Source organism: Phyllobates terribilis, unplaced genomic scaffold (genome assembly GCF_046119375.1).
Source record: "Phyllobates terribilis strain yellow unplaced genomic scaffold, ASM4611937v1 Scaffold_5__5_contigs__length_657084704, whole genome shotgun sequence".
Classification (NCBI taxonomy): domain Eukaryota; kingdom Metazoa; phylum Chordata; class Amphibia; order Anura; family Dendrobatidae; genus Phyllobates; species Phyllobates terribilis.
The window spans coordinates 415,845,905-415,873,863 of NW_027362765.1; positions in this window are offsets into that span (position 1 = coordinate 415,845,905).

A 27,959-nucleotide genomic window follows, 5' to 3' on the forward strand; every position below is an offset into this window, starting at 1 on the left:
GTTACTATATCATCCACCACCTCATCTTCCACTTCCGACCCTGGTCCTCCACCTGACTTTCTGGCAATTGTGTCTCATCATCGTCCACCTCTTGTGACACTTTCCCACTGTCACCTTCGTGTGACCGTGGCTGCTCAAATATTTGGATATCGCTACACGCGATCGCCTCTTGCCCTGCTTCAAGTGGAGCAGGCGAGAGGCCCGAATCTATAAATAGAAAAGTGAACAGCTCTTCAGAATGTCCAAGTGTGGGATCAGTTGTCTCTGGGTACTCGGCATGGTGGGAGGAAGGAGGATCAGGGTGAGGAATATGCGGTCCAGACTCACGGCTGCTGAGACTAGACCGTGTGGAAGATAGGGTGGTGGCCGTGGTGGCTAAGTGACTGGAAGCATTATTTGCTATCCAAGCAACAACCTTTTGACACTGCTCTGGGTTCAATAGTGGTGTGCTGCAGTCCCCTAGAAATTGGGACAGGAAGGGCAGGCGAGAAGATGTGGGTGTTTGTTGTGGCACAATTTCAGCTTGCTCATGGCCTTGTCCTTGGCCTCTGCATGCACCATTACCATCATGTCTAGTTCCCCGTCCCTTGCCAGGTGCCTTGCCTATTTTAAATGGAGGACAGTATCTTCCACGCTCACTACAAATGAGTGAGTTTGGAGTGAACGCATATGTGATCCGTGTGGTAGAGAAAACAGAGTTTTAAATACCTGGCCTGTAGGTAAGTAGTTTGAACAGCAAACTGCGGTGAATTGCTTCAATGACACACTAAAGGAAATTTTTAATTGAGGCCAGAAATGGCAGTATTTTATGACAACATATATGTGATCCGTTTGACGGAGAAAACACAGTTTTAAATACCTGGCCTGTAGGTAACTAGTTTGAACAGCAAACTGGTGTGAATTGTTTCAATGACACACTAAAAGGAATTTTTAATGGAAGCCAGAAATGGCAGTATTTTCTGACAACGTATATGTGATCCGTGTGATGGAGAAAACAGAGTTTTAAATACCAGGCCTGTAGGTAAGTAGTTTGAACAGCAAACTGCTGTGAATTGCTTCAATGATACATTAAAGGAAATTTTTAATGTAGGCCAGAAATGGCAGTTTTTTCTGACAACGTATATGTGATCCGTTTGACAGAGAAAACACACTTTTAAATAGCTGAATTTCTAGCGCTCTAATATGGAAAGGACCTGGCTGTATTCTGCAGTGCCAACAAGCAAATGGCGCAGAAACAATGGTGTTCTCTGGATTGCTTTTTAAGCAAATAATGAGGATTAAGATCCAAAGAGACGTATTCCTGGCCCCTGAGACCTGTGCCTTTGTATAGAAATATATAACAGCAGCAGAAGGCAGAATTGGAATGGAGATTCTTGTGCTATATGCACTGCGGTCTGCTATATACACTGCCTGCCTATACACCCTGCCTGCCTGATATCTCTGCAGATAGATTAGTCCTCAGAAGGACTGTTTGTTAAGATGGATATGTGTAATGTACGTTTTTCTCCCTACACTACCTAATACACGATCATATCTCTCCTTGGCACAGCAGCAGCTCTCCCTACACTGTCTGATCCGGAGTGACTGTGATGAGCATGGCGGCGCCAGGTCTGATATAGACCTGATGACGCTGTGCGGCCAGCCAATCACTGTAATGCCCACAACCAACATGGCTACGGCATTACAGTGCATGGCAGGCAATCCCTGCATGTTCATTGGCTCTCTAAAGTGTGCCAAACATGCAGGGAGGGGACCCGAGTTCCCGCCCAAGCAACCCGGAAATACTCGGCGAGCGCCGAGCATCTCGAGCAGTGAGATGCTCGGACGAGCACCGAGCAGTAGCGAGCATGCTCGCTCATCACTACTAACTACTGCTACCAGCAGTATTAATATTCATTAGAATGAGCCCTTACAAGGACAGTTGGTATAGACGAAATAAATAATAGTGGAATCCCTGCCTAAAATAAGCGCTAATTCTCTCCCTTGCTCAGCTGCATCTTATATAGACCTAATAACGCTATGTGACCAGCCAATCACTGTAATGCCACTACCAACATGGCTACGGCATTACAGTGTCTGGCAGGCAATCTCTGCATTTAAATGGCTGCCTAAGAAGCGCCAAACAAGCGGGACGGGGACTCAAGTACCAACCCAAATATTAAAAAAATACTCGCCAAGTAACGAGCATCTTGAGCACTGTGATGCTCAGGTGAGTAACGAGTAGTGATGAGCATGCTCGCTCATCACTAATATCTGTTTTTCTGCTTTTAATGATTTTGTTTTCAAATAAAGAAGATTTTTTTTATTAGTTTTGAACCTTGCATATTTCTGTAAAGGTATTCTTGAATTTATTGGTGCATTTTGGACCCTTATATATTTCTTCTTATATTCATGTAGGTGTTTCTAATACATCATGTATAGTGTTGAGCGAGCATGCTTGACACTGCTCGGTACTCGCCCGAGCATCACGCTACTCGGGATGTTCGGCGAGCACCGAGCATTTTCGGGTTATTCGGGCGGGAGCTCGGGTCTCCGCCCTGCATGTTTGGTGCTCTTTACAGAGCCAATGAACATGCAGCGATTGCCAGCCAGTCACTGTAATGCCGCAGCCATGTTGTTTGTGGGCATTACAGTGATTGGCTGGCCGCACAGCGTCACCTCGAGTATTTAAAACCGGGAGCCGCCATCTTGGACACAGTCGCTCCGGATTAGACAGTGTAGGGACAGCGCTGCTGAGCTAGGGAGAGATTTATCCTGCAAAATAGTTAGTGTAGGGTCTGTAAAGGCTGCCAGATCAAACAAACAGTCCTTCTCAGGACTAATATCCATCCCAGACATCAGGCAGACAGGCAGGCTGTATAGGAGAAGCATTGGGGTTATACCAGCAAACGCTGCATTATAGTCCTGTGTGCTCCTGTTTATGAAATTGCTGGACTTGGATCCAGGTCTCGGGGGCCAGGAAAAATCCCTTTTTTTCATCTAAATCCTCTTTTTTTTCCTCCTTCACACTGTACAAATACCCGTCTTATTAATCTATTGGTGTCCCCCCCCCAAAAAGAAAAAAAAAGTGTGTCTCTGATTTTTCAGACACAAATATATTTGTTGAAAAGAGTCTGGTGTAGGCCCGAGAAATACAAGTGTAGTTTTACAGTTCCACGGGTGAACTCTCGGTATTATCCTGCTTTTCGCAATTTTTGGCCGTAAAAAATAAATAATAGTGTCTCCTGATTGTTCAGACACAAATATATATGTTGAAAATAGTCTGGTGTAGGCCCGAGAAATACAAGTGTGGTTTTACAGTTCCATGGGTCAAACCTCTGTATTATACTGCTTTTCGCAATTTTTGGCCGTAAAAAATAAATAATAGTGTCTCCTGATTGTTCAGACACAAATATATCTGTTGAAAATAGTCTGGCATGCACCAGTAAATTATAACTGTGGTTTTGCTGTTCCACGGTAAAAAATCTCTATTATCCTGCTTTTGGCATTTTTTGACGTAAAAAATAAATAGTGTCTCCTGATTGTTCAGACACAAATATATCTGTTGAAAATAGTCTGGTGTAGCCCGAGAAATACAAGTGTGGTTTTGCAGTTCCATGGTTCAAAGAACTGTATTATCCACTTTTGGGCCATTTGTATCTAAAAAAAAAACAGTTTGAGTGTGTCGCTCACTGTTCAGCCTCAAATATATATATTTAACAAAGTCTGCTATACACCAGTAAATTATAACTGTGGTTTTGCTGTTCTACGGTAAAAAATCTCTATTATCCTGTTTTTGGCATTTTTTGCCGTAAAAAAAAAATAATAGTGTCTCCCTGATTTTTCAGACACAAATATATCTGTTGAAAATAGTCTGGTGTAGGCCAGAGAGACAGAAGTGAGTTGTTGCTGCTCCACGGTAAAAAAATCTCTATTATTCTGCTCTTGGCATTTTTTGCCGTAAAAAAAAAATAATAGTGTCTCCCTGATTTTTCAGACACAAATATATCTGTTGAAAATAGTCTGGTGTAGGCCAGAGAGACAGAAGTGTGCTTTTGCTGTTCCACGGTAAAAAATCTCTATTATCCTGCTCATGGCATTTTTTGCCGTAAAAAAAAAAATAATAGTGTCTCCCTGATTTTTCAGACACAAATGTATCTGTTGAAAATAGTCTGGTGTAGGCCAGAGAGACAGAAGTGTGCTTTTGCTGTTCCATGGTAAAAAATCTCTATTATCCTGCTCTTGGCATTTTTTGCCATAAAAAAAAAATAATAGTGTCTCCCTGATTTTTCAGACACAAATATATCTGTTGAAAATAGTCTGGTGTAGGCCAGAGAGACAGAAGTGTGCTTTTGCTGTTCCATGGTAAAAAATCTCTATTATCCTACTCTTGGCATTTTTTGCCATAAAAAAAAAAATAATAGTGTCTCCCTGATTTTTCAGACACAAATATATCTGTTGAAAATAGTCTGGTGTAGGCCCGAGAAATACAAGTGTGGCTTTGCAGTTCCACGGTTCAAACCTCTGTATTATCCACTTTTGGGCCATTTGTATCTAAAAAAAACAGTTTGAGTGTGTCGCTCACTGTTTAGCCGCAAATATATATATATATATATATATATATATATATATATATATATATATATATATATATATATATATATATATATATATATTTTTTTTTTTTTTTTTAAAAAAGTCTGGTATACACCAGTAAATTATAACTGTGGTTTTGCTGTTCCACGGTAAAAAATCTCTATTATCCTGCTTTTAGCATTTTTTGCCGTAAAAAATAAATAGTGTCTCCTGATTGTTCAGACACAAATATATCTGTTGAAAATAGTCTGGTGTAGGCCCAAGAAATACAAGTATGGTTTTGCAGTTCCACGGTTCAAACCTCTGTATTATCCACTTTTGGGCCATTTGTATCTAAAAAAAAAAGTTTGAGTGTGTCGCTCACTGTTCAGCCGCAAATATATATATTTAAAAAAGTCTCATCTACATACACCAGTAAATTATAACTGTGGTTTTGCTGTTCCATGGTAAGAAATCTCTATTATTCAGCTTTTGGTATTTTTTCCGTAAAGAGAAACAGTAATTTTTTCTCCCTGATTGTTCAGATTGTTTAAAAGAGTCGGGTGTAGGCCAGAGAAATAGAACTGTGGTTTTCCTCTTCCACGGTTCTAATCTACTTTTTATTACCCTTTTTCCATTGATAGTGTGAGTGTAAGGTATTTTACTTACTTTACAATAGGCTAGGTGCGTGGCAAGGGACGTTGAACTGGACGTTCTGGTGATGGTGCGTGCAGAGGACGGGGCCGTGGCCAAGATGAAAATGTGCCACAACCAACAGCCACATCTTCTCGCTCCAACTTCTTTACCGAATTACTAGGGAAGCACAGAACAACACCAGTATTGCGAACTGATCAGTGTGAACAGGTTATTAATTGGATAGCAGATAATACTTCCAGTTACCTGGGCACCACCACCTCCGGCCTGTCTTCCACACGGTCGACTCTTAGAAGCCGTGAGTCTCGACCGCATACTCCTCCTCACCCTAATGCTCCTTCCTCCCACCATGCCGAGTGTCGTCAGACAGCAACTGATCCCACACTTGGACACTCTGAAGAGCTGTTCACTGGTCCATTTCCAGATTTGTGCCCCTCGCCTGCTCCGCTTGAAGTGGTGGAAGAGGAGATCCCATGAAGCGATGCACAAATATTTGAACAGCCACGGCCACAGGAAGTAGACGCTGGCAATTTGTCACAAGAGGAGGACTATGACGAGACACAATTGCCAGGAAGTGAGGAGGAGGATCATGGTGCGCAAGTGGAAGAGGAGGAGGTGGTGGTGGATGATCTAGTAACTGATCCAACGTGGCAGGAGGACATGCAGAGTGAGGCCAGCAGCACACAGGGGGAGGGAGGCAGAGTACCCCAACAGGCATGAAGAAGCAGTGTGGTGGCCGCAGACAGAAGGCGGGTAAACATTCCCCGTAACACAAACACGAGGGACGTTGCCAGTACAAGCGGTAGGTTTTCCAGAGTCTGGAATTTTTTTAAAGACTCTGCTGATAGCCCCAAAAAGGCCATTTGTACCACCTGTCATGCCAGCATCAGCAGGGGTGACAAAACTACCAGCTTGACCACCACCAGCATAATCAGGCACATGGCAGCAAAGAACCCGACTTTGTGGGGCGAACCCCAGAGTCCACGACCAGTGTCAGCGGGTGTCACCACTGCTTCTTCCGCTGTTGTGCATGCAATAGAACCCCTTGTTGTGTATGCAAGGCAATCCCCTTTCCATACTGCATGCAAAGATGCCCCTACTTTCAGTATTCACTTGTTATGGCAGTTTCTCAAGAAACAGCATCAACGTCCACGTCCACGTCCCACCACAGCGTTCAATTGTCCATATCCCAGACCTTTGATCGAAAGCGGAAATTCGCAGCTAACGCCCCACAGGCCACAGTCCTAAATTCACACATTTCACGACTGCTTGCATTGGAAATGTTGCCTTTTAGGCTGGTGGAGACGGAATCCTTCCGCAACCTTATGGCGGTGGCCGTCCCTCGGTATTCGGTCCCCAGCCGACACTATTTCGATCCCCGCACTACACAAGCACGTGTCCCAAAACATCTGCCGTGCCCTCAACAACGCAGTTACTGGGAGAGTCCACCTGACAACGGACACGTGGACAAGTGCTTGTGGCCAGGAATGGTACATCTCCCTGACGGCACACTGGGTAAACCTAGTGGAAGTCGGGACCCAGTCGGACCTTGGGTCGGAACACATCCTCCCCACACCGAGAATTGCGGGCCCTATGTCAGTCAGAGTTGCCCCCACAGTCTACAGCTCTTGCGCATCATCCTCCTCCTCCTCCTCGTGTTCAGCCTCCATCTCAGATATCAACACATCAGTTACAAGCTGGAAGCACTGCAGAACTGCCTCCGCCAAGCGGCAACAGGCTGTGTGAAACTCATAAGCTTAGGTGAGAAACCTCACACTGCTTGTGAGTTGTAGACAGCTGTGAAAGAGCAGGCAGATCTGTGGCTGAGACCACTGAACCTACATCCAGGCATGGTCGTGTGTGACAATGGCCATAACCTGGTGGCGGCTCTGAGGCGAGGCGAGGCAAGATCACACACGTACCAAGCCTGGCTCATGTGCTTAACCTCGTGGTTCAGCGGTTTCTTAAATCGTACCCCGAGTTGCCAGATCTGCTCGTCAAAGTACGCCGCCTGTCAGCTCATTTTCGCAAGACGGCTCCAGCTTCCGCCGCCCTTGCTGTGTTGCAGCAGCGTTTGCAGCTTCCGTCACACTGACTGGTGTGTGATGTCAACACACATTGGAACTCTGCCCTCCACATGTTGCAAAGGATTTGTGAGCAGAAGAGAGCAGTTGTGGAGTACCAGCTGCTACAAGGCCATCGATATTCATGTCAGACTCCACACATAAGACCTCAGGAGTGGACCTGGATGTCTGACATATGTACCATCCTGACAAACTTTGAGGAGTTCACCAAGATGGTGAGTGGCGATGACGCCATCACTAGCGTCAGCATCCCACTTGTCTGTCTTTTCTCTCTGCAGAGAATTAAAGAGGAGGCATTGCAGCCAGAGTATGATGAGATGGATCAAGAAGCCATAGCGGGCAATTACACACAGCCCAGCCTCATCTCATCCCAACGTGCATTGGGGGACAATGAGGGAGAGGAGGAGGAGGAAGAACAGAAGCTGGTATCATGCGCTGTAGACAGTAGTATCAGTACAACTGTCATACCGTCGGTTCAGCGTGGGTGGCCTGAGGACAGGGGGGAGGAGGAGGAGGAGGAGAGCATGGTCAGTCGTCATCTTGGTGAGGACATGGAAGTCTTTACCATTACCAGTCTGGCACACAAGGCTGACTTTATGTTACGCTGCCTTTACCGTGACCCTCGCGTTGTCAAAATGTTGGGTGACAGTCATTACTGGTTGGTGACACTTTTAGACCCCCGCTACAAGGAGAACTTTCACTCTCTTATCCCTGAGGTGGAGAGGTCTACAAAAATGGGGCAGTACCAGAAGGCCCTTGCTGCAGAACTCTTAAAAAAATTCCCATCTGAACACGCTAGCTGCAAAGGTCACAGTTCGTTGACCAACCAAGGTGTACAGGTGAGAGAGACGCAACTCCAATCCAGCAGAGGCAGGGGAACACTGTCAACATTCTGGGACAGTTTTCTGAGACCCGCCCAGCTTACAGGCCCTGAGGCGCGGGGAACTCTCACAAGGAGTGGAAAGTTTCAAAAGATGGCGAGGGAGTACCTTGCCGACCGTACCAGCATCCTCTGTGATTCCTCTGTGCCTTTTAATTTTTGGGTATCCAAGCTGGACACTTGGAATGAACTCGCTCTGTACGCCTTGGAGGTCCTAGCCTGCCCTGCCGTTAACGTGTTATCGGAGCGTGTTTTTAGTGCCGCTGGGGAAATTATAACAGATAAGCGCACTCGCCTGTCAATTGACAATGCTGACAAGCTGACCCTTATCAAAATGAACAAGGACTGGATTGGGCCAGACTTCTCATCACCACCAAATGACAGCAGAGTAACATAAAATCAAATCCACTGTGTTATTTCGGGTGGTGTATTCCCATGCACCGCTTCCCACCCACACATGGGTATACACTTCCTAATTTTGGCTGAATTTTGCTCTTCTCCTTATCCTCAGCCTCCACAACCACTATACCACCAGGGTGACCGTGGTCCGTGTTGCCAGCATTGCAAGTTCCTCTGTCCTAATTTTTGGCAGCTTTTGCTTGGAAGGCATAGGCAAAGACTATGGGAGACCCACTCCCCAATAATGGGAATAATGTTTTTAATATGCTGTACTGCATGGCTCTTGTAAGGGGCTTTAAAACCGTCTTGTTAAGCTACTGCGACCTCCAGCACTTTTCCCAGTGGCATTGATATTGTCTTTTTATTCCACTGCAACCTCCACGTCTCTTCCAAGGGGCACTAAAACCGTCTTGTTAAGCTACTGCGACCTCCACCTCTTTTCCAAGGGGCATTAAAACCGTCTTGTTAAGCTACTGCAACCTCCACCACTTTTTCAAGGGGCATTGATATTGTCTTTTTAATCCACTGCGACCCCCACGTTTCTACCAAGGGGCATTTAAACTGTCTTGTTAAGCTACTGCAACGTTCCCGTCTCTTCCTATGGGCATTAAAACCGTCTTGTTAAGCTACTGCAACCTCCAAGTCTCTTCAAAGGGGCATTAAAACCGTCTTGTTAAGCTACGGCAACCTCCACGTCTCTTCCAAGGGGCATTAAAACCATCTTATTAAGCTACTGCGACCTCCATCATTCTTCCAAGGGGCATTAAAACAGTCAAGTTGAGCTACTGCAACCTCCACATCTCTTCCAAGGCGCATTTAAACCGTCGTGTTAAGCTACTGCAACCTCCACGTCTCTTTCAAGGGGTATTAAAACCATCTTGTTAAGCTACTGCTGTTAGAACTCCCTTGCATCTATAGGTCTTCGTACAGACTAGCCGAGGACTTTAGCGGGTCTGATCGAAGAATCAGGTTCCCCGTTACATCGTAGGGATCTAGCTTAGTTCTATTGTAGGGGCAGATCTCCTTTCTTTCCTTAGTGCTTGTAGCAGATCATAACAGTAAGTCCAGCCAAAAAATATCTTTAAGGAAAGACTTCCAGTTTCCATTATGGTGTCGGTTCAGGATTTGGCTCAACTCCTGCAGGGACTCTCTCTGGAGGTGGCCGAGCTCCAACAACACGCGAGTAGCTGTTCTGGAGCACATTTTGTGGAGCCAAAGGTACGTTTGCCTGATTTATTTTTTGGTGATCAACAAGAATTTTTTTCCTTTAAAAATGCTTGTTTGTTGTATTTTCATTTGAGACCCAGATCCTCTGGTTATGAATCACAGCGCATAGGGTTCATAATGTCACTTTTGCGCAAAGAACCTCAGGGATGGGCCTTTTCTCTCCAACCTAGTGATCCATGCTTTAGATCAGTGGATACTTTTTTTTTCTGCTTTGGGTTTGTTGTATGATGATCCTGATCGTGTCTCATCAGCTGAGACTGAATTGAGACTTTTGAGGCAGGGATCAGGTAATGTGGAAAAATATTGTTCTCACTTCCGTCGGTGGTCTGCCCAGGTGGGGTGGAACGATTCAGCTTTGAAAAGTTTGTTTCTTGCGGGGCTAGGTGAAAGGGTTAAGGATTTGCTGATTGCTTATCCCACACCTGGAAACTTGCAGGAGGCAATGCAATTAACTATACGGGTGGACAGGAGACTGCGTGCAAGGGTTAATGAGAGTAAATCCTCTGCCATGTCAGCTCCGAGTCTTGAGAGGGTCTGTTCTGACATTGGAGAGCCGATGGAGATTGGGGCGATGGCACCCCGCTCTCAGGAAAAAGACCGCAGGTCTTCTGAAGGTTTGTGCTTTTATTGCGGGAAATCAGACCATTTTATTAAGAACTGTGTGCTTCGTATGAACAAAGAAAAAAAAAGGTCAGTTACGCCCGCATTGCCTGTTTAAACACTAAGGGTGTATTTCTTTCTGCTACTACTGCTGCTCAGGAAGAATTAATTGAATTTCGGGTATTTGTGGATTGTGGTTCTACTCTGAATGTGATTGATGGGGGATTCTTGGAAAAACTTAAATTAAAACCCAAACCTTTGTCATCCCCTATTGCTGTGGTTTCTGTCGATGGCTCTCCCTTGAAGAGTGTTACTCACAAGGTCTGTGAATTTCCCCTCACTATTAATGGTATTCACCAAGAAAATTTGGATTTGGAAGTATTAAATAATTTGCCTTCTCCAGTAGTTTTGGGGTTGCCCTGGTTAAAATTGTTCAATCCTGTACTGGATTGGTCTACCAATGAAATTAAGTCCTGGAGCCATAAGTGTTATGACAAGTGTTGTAACGGACGTATTGCTGCGGTGGAAAAAGGGGAATTACCTGTACCTATTAAGGATTTTTGGAGAGTTTTTTCAGAGGACCAGTCACAAATTTTGCCTCCCATAGAGACTATGATTGTACCATTGAATTTGTCCCTGGAGCGACTCTTCCTAAAAGTCGTTTATTTAATCTTACTATTCCTGAGAGAAAGGCTTTGGAGAAATACATACAGACAAGCTTGGCCGCCGGTCACATTAGGCCTTCCAAGTCTCCTGTGGCTGTTGGATTTTTTTTTTGTAAAAAAGAAAGATGGCGGTTTACGTCCTTGTCTGGACTTTCGTGAGATTAATAAAATTACTGTACGCAATCCTTACCCACTGCCATTGATTCCTGATTTGTTTAACCAGTTAGTGGGGGCCAAGTGGTTCTCTAAAATTGATCTCCGGGGGGCATACAATTTGTTGCGCATGAAGGAGGGTGATGAATGGAAGACTGCTTTTAACACTCCTGTGGGTCAGTTTGAGAATCTGGTTATGCCTTTTGGTCTTACCAATGCTCCAGCATTTTTTCAGAATCTTATTAATGACATCCTTAGACCTTTGATCGGCAAAAATGTGGTTGTGTATTTGGATGACATTTTGATTTATTCACCGGATCTGGAGTCTAATTGGCGGAGCATGCGTGAGGTATTACAGTTATTAATTGACAATTCGCTTTTTGCTAAGCTAGAGAAATGTGAGTTCGCTGTACAGAGAATTAGTTTTTTGGGCTACATTATCTCCAGCGAGGGCTTTGAGATGGACCCGGTGAAAGTTCAAGCTGTGCAGGAATGGCCTAGGCCTATTGGTTTGAAATCGATACAGAGGTTTTTGGGTTTCGCCAATTATTACAGAAAATTCATTAAAAATTTTTCTATTATTGTCAAACCACTGACCGATCTCACTAGGAAAGTTGCTAATGCGGTTCAGTGGACTACTGAGGCCATTGAAGCTTTTGTGTTTCTAAAGGAGAGCTTCAGCTCTGCTCCCTTCCTTATGCAGCCTGATGTGACTAAGCCGTTTTTGGTTGAGGTTGATGCTTCTTCGGTGGGGGTTGGTGCGGTGTTGTCTCAGAAAAACAAGGATGGAGTACATCCCTGTGCTTTTTTTAAAAAAAAATTTCTGAGACTGAACTTAATTACGATATTGGTAATCGGGAATTGCTGGCTATTAAACTCGCATTTGAACATTGGCGTCATCTCTTGGAAGGTGCTGAATTTCCCATTCAGGTTTTCACTGATCATAAAAATCTGATCTATCTTGATGCTGCCAAGCGCTTTAATGCCCGTCAGGCTAGGTGGGCACTTTTTTTCTCGCGGTTTAATTTTTCCGTTACTTACATCCCGGGTACCAAGAATGTTAAAGCTGATGCTTTGTCTCGCAGCTTTTCTCCCATGGTCGGTGCTGAGGAGGAGGGGAGCATTTTACAAGAAGGTGTTGTGATTGCTGCTTTGGACTCCGTTTTGGAAGATGAGATTCTTAAAGCACAGGAGAATGCCCCATCTAACACTCCCCATGGGAGGTTGTTTGTGCCTAGGACCTTTAGGAGAGATTTGTTTGTCGAGTGTCATGAGTCTCGGTTGGCAGGTCATCCAGGAATTTCTGAGACCAAGAGACTTGTGGGTCGCAGTTTTTGGTGGCCTGAATGGCAGAAGGAAGTCATTAAGTGGGTGCGTCAATGTACGGTGTGTGCTAGATCTAAGTCTTCACATACTCCTGCAGTGGGGTTGCTTTGCCCTCTGGAGGTTCCTAGTGCACCTTGGACACACCTGGCTATGGACTTTATTACTGACCTTCCCCCCTCTGAGGGTTTCACGGTCATCTGGGTGGTCATGGACCGTTTTAGCAAGATGTGTCACTTGGTTCCTTTCATCAAACTGCCCTGCGCTAAGACACTCGCTAAGGCCTTTGTCAAGGAAATTGTCAGGCTACATGGCGTTCCTACTGACATTGTTTCGGTTAGGGGACCTCAGTTCGTGGCTCGTTTTTGGCGTGCTTTTTGTGACAGGTTGGGAGTTCATTTGCCGTTTTCATCCGGATATCATCCTGAGTCTAATGGCCAGACAGAAAGGAAGAATCAGGATTTTGAGCAGTTCTTGCGTTGTTTTGTGGCAGACAATCAGGAGGGGTGGTATGAGTTTCTGCCACTGGCTGAGTTTGCTCTTAACAACCATACATCCTCTTCTGCTGGTTGTTTGCCTTTTTTTGTTGTTCTGGGAGACATCCGCCTTTTGGGTCATTCTCCAAATTGGTATCGGCTGTGCCTGAGGAGGAGAGTTTTTCCGGTGATTTGGAGAGAGTTTTGATGGATGTGCGTGGTAATCTTCAGGAGGCTAACAAAAAATCTAAGAGGTACTTTGATAGGAAACGGCAAGAGATTTTGTTTGCTGTTGGTGACATGGTTTGGTTGTACTCAAAGAATCTGCGGTTGAGGATTCCTTCTAAAAAATTGGGTCCCAAGTTTGTAGGGCCCTTTAAGGTGCTTCAGGTAGTTAACCAATCTGCTGTTAGGTTGGAGGTTCCTACCTCCTGGAAGATTAATCCGGTGTTTCATGTTTCTCTGTTGAAAAGAGCTTATGTGTCGGATGGAGACGCCTCTGCCACTGTTCCTCCGGTGGTGGAGGACGGGGAATACGAAATTTCCCGCATCCTAAATTCTAGATGGTATAGAGGGAGTTTGCAGTATCTCGTCGCTTGGAAGGGTTTCGGACCCGAGGATAACTCATGGGTGAGGGCGGATGATGTTTCTGATTCCAGACTTGTCAGAGCATTTCACAAGAGGTTTCCTGATAAGCCTGGGCCTAGGGGATCCGGAGGATCCTCATAGAAGAGGGTGTACTGTTAGAACTCTCCTGTTAGGTTTTTTCTATCTTGCTGGTCACATGACCTTTTTTTTCTATTTAGTCCTGCTCCGCCCTCCTGGCCTTGCTGGACTTCATTGTAATTTCTACTCTTAAGCTAGCCTGGTGCTTAGTTACCTTTCTCAGTCAGTTTAGCTAGGTCTTCATATCTTTATGTTCTATGTTGTGTGTTTGTCGTTTACTGCTACAATTTCTGCTAGGAGGTGTCCAACTTTATCCCAGTCCCTAGTTCTTGTAGGGATCCCTCCCTCACATCTATAGGTCTTCGTACAGACTAGCCGAGGACTTTAGCGGGTCTGATCGCAGGATCAGGTTCCCCGTTACATCGTAGGGATCTAGCTTAGTTCTATTGTAGGGACAGATCTCCTTTCTTTCCTTAGTGCTTGTAGCAGATCATAACAACTGCGACCTCCACCACATTCCCCAGGGGCATTAAAATCATCTTGTTAAGCTACTGCAATCTCGACGTCTCTTCCAAGGGGCATTAAAACCGTCCTGTTAAGCTACTGCGACCTCCACCACTTTTTCCAGGTGCATTAAAACCATCTTGTTAAGCTACTGTGACCTCCACCACTTTTTCCAGGGGCATTAAAACCGTCTTTTTATTCCACTGTGACCTCCACGTCTCTTCCAAGGGGCATTAAAACCGTCTTGCTAAGCTACTGCAACCTTCACCACTTCTCCAAAGGGCTTTAAAACCATCTTGTTAAGCTCCTGCAACCTCAACCATTCTTTCAAGGGGCATTAAAACCATCTTGTTAAGCTACTGCGACCTCCACCACTTTTCCCAGGGGTATTAAAACCGTCTTGTTAAGCTACTGCAACCTCTATAATTCTTCCAAGGGGCTTAAAACCGTTTTGTTAAGCTACTGCGACCTCCACTTCTATTCCAAGGGGCATTAAAACCGTCTTGTTAAGCTACTGAGACCTCCACCACTTTTCCCAGGGGCATTAAAACTGTTTTGTTAAGCTGCTGCGACCTCCACGTCTCTTCCAAGGAGCATTAAAACCGTCTTGTTAAGCTACTGCAACCTACACGTCTCTTCCAAGGGGCATTCAAAACCTCTTGTTAAGCTACTGCGACCTCCACCACTTTTCCCAGGGGCCTTGATATTGTCTATTTATTCCTCTGCGACCTCCACGTCTCTTCCAAGGGGCATTAAAAACGTCTTGTTAAGCTACTGCGACCTCCACCACTTCTCCAAGGGGCATTAAAACCATCTTGTTAAGCTACTGCGACCTCCACAAATCTTCCAAGGGGCATTAAAACCGTCTTGTTAAGCTACTGCAACCTGCACGTCTCTACCATGGGGCATTAAACCCATCTTGTTAAGCTACTGCGACCTCCACCATTCTTCCAAGGGGCATTAAAACAGTCATGTTAAACTACTGCAACATCCACGTCTCTTCCAATGGGCATTAAAACCGTCTTATTAAGCTACTGCAACCTCCATGTCTCTTCCAAGGGGCATTAAAACTGTCTTGTTAAGCTACTGCAACCTCCACGTCTCTTCCAAGGGGCATTTAAACCATCTTGTTAAGCTACTGCGACCTCCTGCTCTTTTCCCTGGGGCATTGATATTGTGCTTTTATTCCACAGCAACCTCCACGTCTCTTCCAAGGGGCAATAAAACCGTCTTGTTAAGCCACTGCGACCTCCACGTCTTTTCCAAGGGGCATTTAAACCGTGTTGTTAAGCTACTTCAACATCCACGTCTCTTCCAAGGGGCATTAAAACCATCTTGTTAAGCTACTGCGACCTCCACCACTTTCCCCAGGGGCATTAAAACCGTCTTGTTCAGCTACTGCGACCTCCTCCACTTTTCCCAGGGGCATTGATATTGTCTTTTTATTCCACTGCGACCTACACCATTCTTCCAAGGGGCATTAAAACCGTCTTGTTAAGCTACTGCGACCTCCATGTCTCTTCAAAGGGGCATTAAAACCGCCTTGTTAAGCTATTGCGACCTCCACGTCTCTCCCAAGGGGCATAAAAACCATCTTGTTAAGCTACTGCGACATCCACCATTTTTTCAAGGGGCATTGATATTGTGTTTTTATTCCACTGCAACCTCCACGTCTCTTTCAAGGGGCATTAAAACCGTCCTGTTAAGCTACTGAGACCTCCACCACTTCTCCAAAGGGCATTAAAACCATCTTGTTAAGCTCCTGCAACCTCAATCATTCTTCCAAGGGGCATTAAAACCATCTTGTTAAGCTACTGCGACCTCCACCACTTTTCCCAGGGGCATTAAAACCGTCTTGTTAAGCTACTGCAACCTCCATCATTTTTCCATGGGGCATAAAAAACGTTTTGTTAAGCTACTGCGACCTCCACTTCTCTTCCAAGGGGCATTAAAACCGTTATGTTAAGCTACTGCAACCTCCACCACTTTTCCCAGGAGCATTAAAACCATTTTGTTAAGCTACTGCGACCTCCACGTCTATTCCAAGGGGCATTAAAACCGTCGTCTTAAGCTACTGCGACCTCCACCACTTCTCCAAGGGGCATTAAAACAATCTTGTTAAGCTACTGCAACCGCCACAATTCTTCGAAGGGGCTTTAATACCATCTTGTTAAGCTACTGCGACCTCCACCACTTTTCCCAGGGGCATTAATATTGTATTTTTATTCCACTGCGACCTCCACGTCTCTTCCCAAGGGCATTAAAACCATATTGTTAAGCTACTGCGACCTCCACGTCTCTTCCAAGGGGCATTAAAACCGTCTTGTTAAGGTACAGCAACCTCTACGTCTCTTCCAAGGGGCATTAAAACCGTCCTGTTAAGCTACTGCGACCTCCACCATTTTTCCCAGGGGCATTAAAACCGTCTTGTTAAGCTACTGCGACCTCCACCATTTTTTCAGGGGGCATTAATATTGTCTTCTTATTCCTCTGCGACCTCCACGTCTCTTCCAAGGGGCATTAAAACCGCCTTGTTAAGCTACTGCGACCTCCACCACTTCTCCAAAGGGCATTAAAACCATCTTGTTAAGCTCCTGCAACCTCAACCATTCTTCCAAGGGGCATTAAAACCATCTTGTTAAGCTACTGCGACATCCACCACTTTTCCCAGGGGCATTAAAACGTCTTGTTAAGCTACTGCGACCTCCATCATTCTTCCAAGGGGCATTAAAAATGTTTTGTTAAGCTACTGCGACCTTCACGTCTCTTACAAGCAGTATTAAAACCGTCTTGTTAAGCTCCACTTCTCTTCCAAGGGGCTATAAAACCATCTTTTTAAGCTACTGCGACCTCCACCACTTTTCACAGGGGCATTAAAACCATTTTGTTAAGCTACTGCGACCTCCACGTCTCTTCCAAGGGGCATTAAAACTGTCTTGTTAAGTTACGGCAACCTCCGCGTCTCTCCCAAGGGGCATTTAAACCGTCTTGTTAAGCTACTGCGACCTCCACCACTTCTCCAAGGGGCATTAAAACGATCTTGTTAAGCTACTGCGACCTCCACAATTCTTCCAAGGGGCATTAATACCGTCTTGTTAAGCTACTGCAACCTCCAAGTCTCTTACAAGGGGCATTAAAACCATCTTGTTAAGCTATTGCTTCCTCCACGTCTCTTCCAAGGGGCATTAAAACCATCTTGTTAAGCTATTGCGACCTCCACCATTCTTCCAAGGGGCATTAAACCTACTTGTTAAGCTACTGCAACCTCCACGTCTCTTCCAAGGGGCATTAAAACCGTCTTGTTAAGCTAATGCATCCTCAACGTCTCTTCCTAGGGGCATTTAAACCGTCTTGTTAAGCTACTGCAACCTCCCCGTCTCTTCCTAGGGGCATTAAAACCGTCTTGTTAAGCTACTGCGACCTCCAACATTCTTCCAAGGTGCATTAAAACTGTTTTGTTAAGCTACTGCAACCTCCAAGTCTCTTACAAGGATCATTAAAACCGTCTTGTTAAGCTACTGCAACCTCAACCTTCACGTCTCTTCCAAGGGGCATTTAAACCGTCTTGTTAATCTACTTCAACCTCAACGTCTCTTCCAAGGGGCATTAAAACCGTCTTGTTAAGCTACTGCGACCTCCACCACTTTCCCCAGGGGCATTAAAACCATCTTGTTCAGCTACTGCGACCTCCACCGCTTTCCCAGGGGCATTGATATTGTCTTTTTATTCCTCTGCTACCTCCACCATTTTTCCAAGGGGCATTAAAACCGTCTCGTTAAGCTACTGCGATCCCCACCACTTTTCCCAGGTGCATTGATATTGTCTTTTTATTCCACTGCGACCTCGACGTCTCTTCCATGGGGCATTAAAACCATCAAGTTAAGCTACTGCGACCTCCACGTCTCTTCGAATGGGCATTAAAACCGCCCTGTTAAGCTACTGCAACCTCCACCACTTTTCCCAGGGGCATTAAAACCGTCTTGTTAATCTACTGCGACCTCCACCATTTTTTCAAGGGGCATTGATATTGTCTTTTTATTCCACTGCGATCTCCACGTCTCTTCCAAGGGGCATTAAAACCATCTTGTTAAGCTCCTGCAACCTCAACCATTCTTCCAAGGGGCATTAAAACCATGTTGTTAAGCTACTGCGACCTCCGCCACTTTTTCCAGGGGCATTAAAACGGTCTTGTGAAGCTACTGCGACCTCCATCATTCTTCCAAGGGGCATTAAAAACGTTTTGTTAAGCTACTGCGACCTCCACGTCTCTTCCAAGGAGCAATGAAACTATCTTGTTAAGCTACGGCGACCTCCACTTCTCTTCCAAGGGGCATTAAAACCAACTTTTTAAGCTACTGCGACGTCCACCACTTTTCCCAGGGGCATTAAAACCATCTTCTGAAGCTACTGCGACCTCCATCATTCTTCCAAGGGGCATTTAAAACGTTTTGTTAAGCTACTGCGACCTCCACGTCTCTTCCAAGGAGCATTAAAACTATCTTGTTAAGCTACTGCGACCTCCACTTCTCTTCCAAGGGGAATATAAACCATCTTGTTAAGCTACTTCGACTTCCAGCACTTCTCCCAGGTTAATTGATATAGTCTTTTTATTCCACAGCGACCTCCACGTCTCTTCCAAGTGGCATTAAAACCAACTTGTTAAGCTACTGCGACCTTCACCACTACTCCAAGGGGCAGTAAAACTATCTTGTTAAGTTACTGCGACCTCCACAATTCTTCCAAGGGGCATTAATACCATCTTGTTAAGCATCTGCAACCTCTACGTCTCTTCCAAGGGGCATTAAAACAGTCTTGTTAAGCTACTGCAACCTCCACGTCTCTTCCAAGGGGCATTTAAACCATCTTATTAAGCTACTGCAACCTCCACGTCTCCTCCAAGGGGCATTAAAACCATCTTGTTAAGCTACTGCGACCTCCACCACTTTCCCCAGGGGCATTAAAACCGTCTTGTTAAGCTAGTGCGACCTCCACGTCTCTTCCAAGGGGCATTAAAACCGTCTTCTTAAGCTACTGCAACCTCCACCACTTCTCCAGGGGGCATTAAAACAATCTTGTAAAGGTACTGCAACCTCCACAATTATTCCAAGGGGCTTTAATACCGTCTTGTTAAGCTACTGCAACCTCCAAGTCTCTTCCAAGGGGCATTAAAACCGTCTTGTTAAGCTACTGCAACCTCCACGTCTCTTCCAAGGGACATTAAAACCGTCTTTTTAAGCTACTGCAACCTCAGCGTCTCTTCCTAGGGGCATTTAAACCGTCTTGTTAAGCTACTTCAACCTCCGCGTCTCTTCCTAGGGGCATTAAAACCGTCTTGTTAAGCTACTGCTACCTCCACGTCTCTTCCAAGGGGCAATAAAACCATCTTGTTAAGCTACTGCGACCTCCACCATTCTTCCAAGGGGCATTAAACCTACTTGTTAAGCTACTGCAACCTCCACGTCTCTTCCAAGGGGCATTAAAACCGTCTTGTTAAGCTAATGCAACCTCAACGTCTCTTCCTAGGGGCATTTAAACCGTCTTGTTAAGCTACTGCAACCTCCACGTCTCTTCCAAGGGGCATTAAAACCGTCTTGCTAAGGTAATGCAACCTCAATGTCTCTTCCTAGGGGCATTTAAACCGTCTTGTTAAGCTACTGCAACCTCCACGTCTCTTCCAAGGGGCATTTAAACCGTCTTGTTAATCTACTTCAACCTCAACGTCTCTTCCAAGGGGCATTAAAACCGTCTTGTTAAGCTACTGCGCCCTCCACCACTTTCCCCAGGGGCATTAAAACCATCTTGTTCAGCTACTGCGACCTCCACCACTTTCCCAGGGGCATTGATATTGTCTTTTTATTCCTCTGCGACCTCCACCATTTTTCCAAGGGGCATTAAAACCGTCTCGTTAAGCTACTGCGACCTCCACCACTTTTCCTAGGGGCATTGATATGGTCTTTTTATTCCACTGCGACCTCGACGTCTCTTCCATGGGGCATTAAAACCATCTAGTTAAGCTACTGCGACCTCCACGTCTCTTCGAATGGGCATTAAAACCGCCCTGTTAAGCTACTGCGACCTCCACCACTTTTCCCAGGGGCATTAAAACCGTCTTCTTAATCTACTGCGAACTCCACCATTTTTTCAAGGGGCATTGATATTGTCTTTTTATTCCACTGCGATCTCCACGTCTCTTCCAAGGGGCATTAAAAACGTCTTGTTAAGCTCCTGCGACCTCCGCGTCTCTTCCTAGGGGCATTAAAACCGTCTTGTTAAACTACTGCGACCTCCAAAATAATTCCAAGGGGCATTAAAACCATTTTGTTAAGCTACTGCAACCTCCAAATCTCTTAAAAGGGTCATGAAAACCGTCTTGTTAAGCTACTGCAACCTCCACGTCTCTTCCAAGGGGCATTTAAACCGTCTTGTTAAGCTACTGCGACCTCCACCACTTTCCCCAGGGGCATTAAAACCATCTTGTTCAGCTACTGCAACCTCCACCACTATCCCAGGGGCATTGATATTGTCTTCTCATTCCACTGAGACCTCCACCATTCTTCCAAGGGGCATTAAAACCATCTCGTTAAGCTACTGCGACCTCCACCACTTTTCCCAGGGGCATTAATGTTGTCTTTTTATTCCACTGCGACTTCCACGTCTCTTCCCAGGGGCATTAAAACCATCTTGTTAAGCTACTGCGACCTCCACGTCTCTTCCAAGGGGCATTAAAACCGTCTTGTTAAGGTACTGCAACCTCCACGTCTCTTCCAAGGTGCATTAAAACCGTATTGTTAAGCTACTGCGACCTCCGCCATTTTTTCAGGGGGCATTAATATTGTCTTTTTATTCCTCTGCAACCTCCATGTCTCTTCCAAGGGGCATTAAAACCGCCTTGTTAAGCTACTGCGACCTCCACCACTTCTCCAAAGGGCATTAAAACCATCTTGTTAAGCTCCTGCAACCTCAACCATTCTTCCAAGGGGCATTAAAACCATGTTGTTAAGCTACTGCGACCTCCACCACTTTTTCCAGGGGCATTAAAACTGTCTTGTGAAGCTACTGCGACCTCCATCATACTTCCAAGGGGCATTAAAAACATTTTGTTAAGCTACTGCGACCTCCACGTCTCTTCCAAGGAGCAATAAAACTATCTTGTTAAGCTACGGCGACCTCCACTTCTCTTCCACGGGGCATTAAAACCAACTTGTTAAGCTACTGCGACGTCCACCACTTTTCCCAGGGGCATTAAAACCATCTTCTGAAGCTACTGCGACCTCCATCATTCTTCCAAGGGGCATTTAAAACGTTTTGTTAAGCTACTGCGACCTCCACTTCTCTTCCAAGGGGCATATAAACCGTCTTGTTAAGCTACTGCGACTAACAGCACTTCTCCCAGGTTAATTGATATAGTCTTTTTATTCCACAGCGACCTCCACGTCTCTTCCAAGTGGCATTAAAACCAACTTGTTAAGCTACTGCGACCTTCACCACTTCTCCAAGGGGCAGTAAAACTATCTTGTTAAGTTACTGCGACCTCCACAATTCTTTCAAGGGGCATTAATACCATCTTTTTAAGCTTCTGCAACCTCTGCGTCTCTTCCAAGGGGCATTAAAACAGTCTTGTTAAGCTACTGCAACCTCCACGTCTCTTCCAAGGGGCATTTAAACCATCTTGTTAAGCTACTGCAACCTCCACGTCTCTTCCAAGGGGCATTAAAACCATCTTGTTAAGCTACTGCGACCTCCACCACTTTCACCAGGGGCATTAAAACCGTCTTGTTAAGCTAGTGCGACCTCCACGTCTCTTCCAAGGGGCATTAAAACCGTCTTCTTAAGCTACTGCGACCTCCACCACTTCTCCAAGGGGCATTAAAACAATCTTGTTAAGCTACTGCAACCTCCACAATTCTTCCAAGGGGCTCTAATGCCGTCTTGTTAAGCTATTGCAACCTCCAAGTCTCTTCCAAGGGGCATTAAAACCGTCTTGTTAAGCTACTGCAACCTCCACGTCTCTTCCAAGGGACATTAAAACCATCTTGTTAAGCTACTGCAACCTCCACCATTCTTCCAAGGGGCATTAAACCTTCTTGTTAAGCTACTGCAACCTCCGCGTCTCTTCCTAGGGCCATTTAAACCGTCTTGTTAAGCTAATGCATCCTCAACGTCTCTTCCTAGGGGCATTTAAACCGTCTTGTTAAGCTACTGCAACCTCCACGTCTCTTCCTAGGGGCATTAAAACCGTCTTGTTAAGCTACTGCGACCTCCAGCATTCTTCCAAGGGGCATTAAAACCGTTTTGTTAAGCTACTGCAACCTCCAAGTCTCTTCCAAGGATCATTAAAACCGTCTTGTTAAGCTACTGCAACCTCAACCTCCACGTCTCTTCCAAGGGGCATTTAAACCGTCTTGTTAATCTACTTCAACCTCAACGTCTCTTCCAAGGGGCATTAAAACCGTCTTGTTAAGCTACTGCGACCTCCACCACTTTCCCCAGGGGCATTAAAACCATCTTGTTCAGCTACTGCGACCTCCACCGCTTTCCCAGGGGCATTGATATTGTCTTTTTATTCCTCTGCTACCTCCACCATTTCTCCAAGGGGCATTAAAACCGTCTCGTTAAGCTACTGCGATCTCCACCACTTTTCCCAGGGGCTTTGATATTGTCTTTTTATTCCACTGCAACCTCGACGTCTCTTCCATGGGGCATTAAAACCATCAAGTTAATGTACTGCGACCTCCACGTCTCTTCGAATGGGCATTAAAACCGCCCTGTTAAGCTACTGCAACCTCCACCACTTTTCCCAGGGGCATTAAAACCGTCTTGTTAATCTACTGCGACCTCCACCATTTTTTCAAGGGGCATTGATATTGTCTTTTTATTCCACTGCGATCTCCACGTCTCTTCCAAGGGGCATTAAAACCATCTTGTTAAGCTCCTGCAACCTCAACCATTCTTCCAAGGGTATTAAAACCTTGCTGTTAAGCTACTGCGACCTCCACCACTTTTTCCAGGGGCATTAAAACTGTCTTGTGAAGCTACTGCGACCTCCATCATTCTTCCAAGGGGCATTAAAAACGTTTTGTTAAGCTACTGCGACCTCCACGTCTCTTCCAAGGAGCAATAAAACTATCTTGTTAAGCTACTGCAACCTCCAAGTCTCTTCCAAGGGGCATTAAAACCGTCTTGTTAAGCTACTGCAACCTCCACGTCTCTTCCAAGGGACATTAAAACCATCTTGTTAAGCTACTGCAACCTCCACCATTCTTCCAAGGGGCATTAAACCTTCTTGTTAAGCTACTGCAACCTCCGCGTCTCTTCCTAGGGGCATTTAAACCGTCTTGTTAAGCTACTTCAACCTCCGCGTCTCTTCCTAGGGGCATTAAAACCATATTGTTAAACTACTGCGACCTCCAAAATTCTTCCAAGGGGCATTAAAACCATTTTGTTAAGCTACTGCAACCTCCAAGTCTCTTCCAAGGGTCATTAAAACCGTCTTGTTAAGCTACTGCAACCTCCACGTCTCTTCCAAGGGGCATTTAAACCTTCTTGTAAAGCTACTTCAACCTCCACGTCTCCTACAAGGGGCATTAAAACCGTCTTGTTAAGCTACTGCGACCTCCACCACTTTCCCCAGGGGCATTAAAACCATCTTGTTCAGCTACTGCAACCTCCACCACTATCCCAGGGGCATTGATATTGTCTTGTCATTCCACTGAGACCTCCACCATTCTTCCAAGGGGCATTAGAACCGTCTCGTTAAGCTACTGCGACCTACACCACTTTTCCCAGGGGCATTAATATTGTCTTTTTATTCCACTGCGACTTCCACGTCTCTTCCCAGGGGCATTAAAACCATCTTGTTAAGCTACTGCGAACTCCACGTCTCTTCCAAGGGGCATTAAAACCGTCTTGTTAAGCTACTGCAACCTCCACGTCTCTTCCAAGGGACATTAAAACCATCTTGTTAAGCTACTGCAACCTCCACCATTCTTCCAAGGGGCATTAAACCTTATTGTTAAGCTCCTGCAACCTCCGCGTCTCTTCCTAGGGGCATTTAAACCGTCTTGTTAAGCTACTTCAACCTCCGCGTCTCTTCCTAGGGGCATTAAAACCGTCTTGTTAAACTTCTGCGACCTCCAAAATAATTCCAAGGGGCATTAAAACCATTTTGTTAAGCTACTGCAACCTCCAAGTCTCTTCCAAGGGTCATGAAAACCGTCTTGTTAAGCTACTGCAACCTCCACGTCTCTTCCAAGGGGCATTTAAACCGTCTTGTTAAGCTACTGCGACCTCCACCACTTTCCCCAGGGGCATTAAAACCATCTTGTTCAGCTACTGCAACCTCCACCACTATCCCAGGGGCATTGATATTGTCTTCTCATTCCACTGAGACCTCCACCATTCTTCCAAGGGGCATTAAAACCATCTCGTTAAGCTACTGCGACCTCCACCACTTTTCCCAGGGGCATTAATGTTGTCTTTTTATTCCACTGCGACTTCCACGTCTCTTACCAGGGGCATTAAAACCATCTTGTTAAGCTACTGCGACCTCCACGTCTCTTCCAAGGGGCATTAAAACCGTCTTGTTAAGGTACTGCAACCTCCACGTCTCTTCCAAGGGGCATTAAAACCGTATTGTTGAGCTACTGCGACCTCCACCATTTTTTCAGGGGGCATTAATATTGTCTTTTTATTCCTCTGCAACCTCCATGTCTCTTCCAAGGGGCATTAAAACCGCCTTGTTAAGCTACTGCGACCTCCACCACTTCTCCAAAGGGCATTAAAACCATCTTGTTAAGCTCCTGCAACCTCAACCATTCTTCCAAGGGGCATTAAAACCATCTTGTTAAGCTACTGCGACATCCACCACTTTTCCAAGGGGCATTAAAACCATTATGTTAAGCTACTGCGACCTCCACCACTTTCCCCAGGGGCATTAAAACCGTTTAGTTAAGCTACTGCGACCTCCACGTCTCTTCCAAGGAGTATTAAAACAGTCTTGGTAAGCTACTGCAACCTCCACGTCTCTTCCAAGGGGCATTTAAACAGTCTTGTTAAGCTACTGAGACCTCCACCACTCTTCCCAGGGTCATTGATATTTTCTTTTTATTCCACTGCGATGTCCACGTCTCTTCCAAGGGGCATTAAAATCGTCTTGTTAAGCTACTGCGACCTACACCGCTTCTCCAAGGGGCATTAAAACCATCTTGTTAAGCTACTGCGACCTCCACAATTCTTCCAAGGGGCATTAATAACGTCTTGTTAAGCTACTGCAACCTCCAAGTCTCTTCCAAGGGGCATTAAAACCGTCTTGTTAAGCTACTGCTACCTCCAAGTCTCTTCCAAGGGGCATTAAAACCATCTTGTTAAGCTACTGCGACCTCCACCATTCTTCCAAGGGGCATTAAACCTTCTTGTTAAGCTACTGCAACCTCCACGTCTCTTCCAAGGGGCATTAAAACCGTCTTGTTAAGCTACTGCAACCTCCAACATTCTTCCAAGGGGCATTAAAACCGTTTGTTAAGCTACTGCAACCTCAAAGTCTCTTCCAAGGATCATTAAAACCGTCTTGTTAAGCTACTGCAACCTCAGCCTCCATGTCTCTTCCAAGGGGCATTTAAACCGTCTTGTTAATCTACTTCAACCTCCACGTCTCTTTCAAGGGGCATTAAAACCGTCTTGTCAAGCTCCTGCGACCTCCACCACTTTCCCCAGGGGCATTAAAACCATCTTGTTCAGCTACTGCGACCTCCACCGCTTTCCCAGGGGCATTGATATTGTCTTTTCATTCCTCTGCGACCTCCACCATTTTTCCAAGGGGCATTAAAACCTTCTCGCTAAGCTACTGCGACCTCCACCACTTTCCCCAGGGGCATTGATATTGTCTTTTTATTCCACTGCGACCTCGACGTCTCTTCCATGGGGCATTAAAACCATCTAGTTAGGCTACTGCGACCTCCATGTCTCTTCCATGGGGCATTAAAACCGTCTTGTTAAGCTACTGCGACCTCCACGTCTCTTCAAAGGGGCATTAAAACCGTCCTGTTAAGCTACTGCGACCTCCACCACTTTTCCCAGGGGCATTAAAACCATCTTTTTAAGCTACTGTGACCTCCAACATTTTTTCAAGGGGCCTTGATATTGTCTTTTTATTCCACTGCGATCTCCACGTCTCTTCCAAGGGGCATTAAAACTGTCTTGTTAAGCTACTGCGACCTCCACCACTTCTCCAAAGGGCATTAAAACCATCTTGTTAAGATCCTGCAACCTCAACCATTCTTCCAAGGGGCATTAAAACCATGTTGTTAAGCTACTGCGACCTCCACCACTTTTTCCAGGGGCATTAAAACTGTCTTGTGAAGGTACTGCGACCTCCATCATTCTTCCAAGGGGCATTAAAAACGTTTTGTTAAGCTACTGCGACCTCCACTTCTCTTCCAAGAGGCATTAAAACCATCTTGTTAAGCTGCTGCGACGTCCTCCACTTTTCCCAGGGGCATTAAAACCGTCTTGTGAAGCTACTGCGACCTCCATCATTCTTCCAAGGGGCATTAAAAAATGTTTTGTTTAGCTACTGCGACCTCCACGTCTCTTCCAAGGAGCATTAAAACTATCTTGTTAAGCTACTGCAACCTCCACTTCTCTTCCAAGGGGCATTAAAACCATCTTGTTAAGCAACTGCGACGTCCACCACTTTTCCCAGTGGCATTTAAAGCGTTTTATTAAGCTACTGCGACCTCCACGTCTCTTCCAAGGGGCATTAAAACCATCTTGTTAAGTTACTGCAACCTCCACGTCTCTTCCAAGCGGCATTTAAACCGTCTTGTTAAGCTACTGCGACTTCCAGCACTTTTCCCAGGTTAATTGATATAATCTTTTTGTTCCACAGTGACCTCCACGTCTCTTCCAAGTGGCATTAAAACCGTCTTGTTAAGCTACTGCGACCTCCAGGTCTCTTCCAAGGGGCAGTAAAACCATCTTGTTAAGCTACTGTGATCTAGACCATTCTTCCAAGGGGCATTAATACCATCTTGTTAAGCTACTGCAACCTCCACGTCTCTTTCAAGGGGCATTTAAACCATCTTGTTAAGCTACTGCAACCTCCACGTCTCTTCCAAGGGCCAATAAAACCATCTTGTTAAGCTATTGCATCCTCAACCACTTTCCCCAGGGGCATTAAAACCGTCTTGTTAATTTACTGCGGACTCCACATCTCTTCCAAGGGGCATTTAAACCGTCTTGTTAAGCTACTGCGACCTTCACCACTATTCCCAGGGGCATTGATATTGTCTTTTTATTCCACTGCAACCTCCACGTCTCTTCCAAGGGGCATTAAAACCGTCTTGTTAAGCTACTGCGACCTCCACCACTTCTCCAAGGGGCATTAAAACCATGTTGTTAAGCTACTGCGACCTCCACAATTCTTCCAAGGGGCATTAATACCGTCTTGTTTAGCTACTGCAACCTCCAAGTCTCTTCCAAGGGGCATTAAAACCATCTTGTTAAGCTACTGCTACCTCCACGTCTCTTCCAAGGGGCAGTAAAACCATCTTGTTAAGCTACTGCGATCTCCACCATTCTTCCAAGGGGCATTAAACCTTCTTGTTAAGCTACTGCAACCTCCACATCTCTTCCAAGGGGCATTAAAACCGTCTTGTTAAGCTAATGCTACCTCAACATCTCTTCCTAGGGGCATTTAAACCGTCTTGTTAAGCTACTGCAACCTCCCCGTCTCTTCCTAGGGGCATTAAAACTGTCTTGTTAAGCTACTGCAACC